The sequence below is a fragment of the Nomia melanderi genome, unplaced genomic scaffold, assembly GCF_051020985.1.
Source record: "Nomia melanderi isolate GNS246 unplaced genomic scaffold, iyNomMela1 scaffold0014, whole genome shotgun sequence".
NCBI classification, from domain to species: Eukaryota; Metazoa; Arthropoda; class Insecta; order Hymenoptera; family Halictidae; genus Nomia; species Nomia melanderi.
In genome coordinates, this window is record NW_027475130.1 from 3,586,026 (window position 1) to 3,586,980 (window position 955).

A 955-nucleotide genomic window follows, 5' to 3' on the forward strand; every position below is an offset into this window, starting at 1 on the left:
AAATCAAAGTGCATTGTCTGTAGGAGGCCCTGGCGCATGAATCTGTGCAGCGGGAACGACCTCGGACCACCAGGGGCCGAGAAAACTACCGTCTCATGGGGCCGGACACTCAGGGTCAGGGAAAAATCCAATATATATCTGGTGATATCTCGGGTGCTATTAGAGATAGCGCAATAAACCAATGTGCATTGTCTGCAGGAGGCACTGGCGCATGAATCTGTGCAGCGGGAACGACCTCGGACCACCAGGGGCCGAGAAAATTACAGATATTCGGAATCCGTCACCCAAGGTCATGTAAAAATCCAGCATATATCTGGTGATATCTCGGGTGCTATTAGAGATAGCGCAATAAACCAAAGTGAATTGTCTGCAGGAAGCCCTGGCGCATGAATCTGTGCAGCGGGAACGACCTCGGAACAACAGGGGCCGAGAAAACCACCGTCACATGGGGTCGGACTCTCAGGGTCAGGGAAAAAACCAATATATATCTGGTGATATCTCGGGTGCTATTAGAGATATCGCATTAAATCAAAGTGCATTGTCTATAGGAGGCCCTGGCAGGATGAATCCGTGCAGCGGGATCGACCTTGGACCACGAGGGACCGAGAAAACCATCGTACAAGGCTCCGGACTGTCAGGGTCAAGGAAAAATCCAATATATATCTGGTTATATCTCGGGTGCTATTAGAGATAGCGCAAAAAATCAAAGTGCTTTGTCTGTAGGAGGCCCTTGCGCATGAATCTGTGCAATGGGATCGACCTCGGACCACCAGGGGCCGAGAAAATTACAGAAATTCGGAATCCGTCACCCAAGGTCATGTAAAAATCCAGCATATATCTGATGATATCTCGGGTGCTATTACAGATAGCGCAATAAACCAAAGTGAATTGTCTGCAGGAAGCCCCGCCGCATGAATCTGTGAAGCGGGAACGACCTCGGACCACCAGGGTCCGA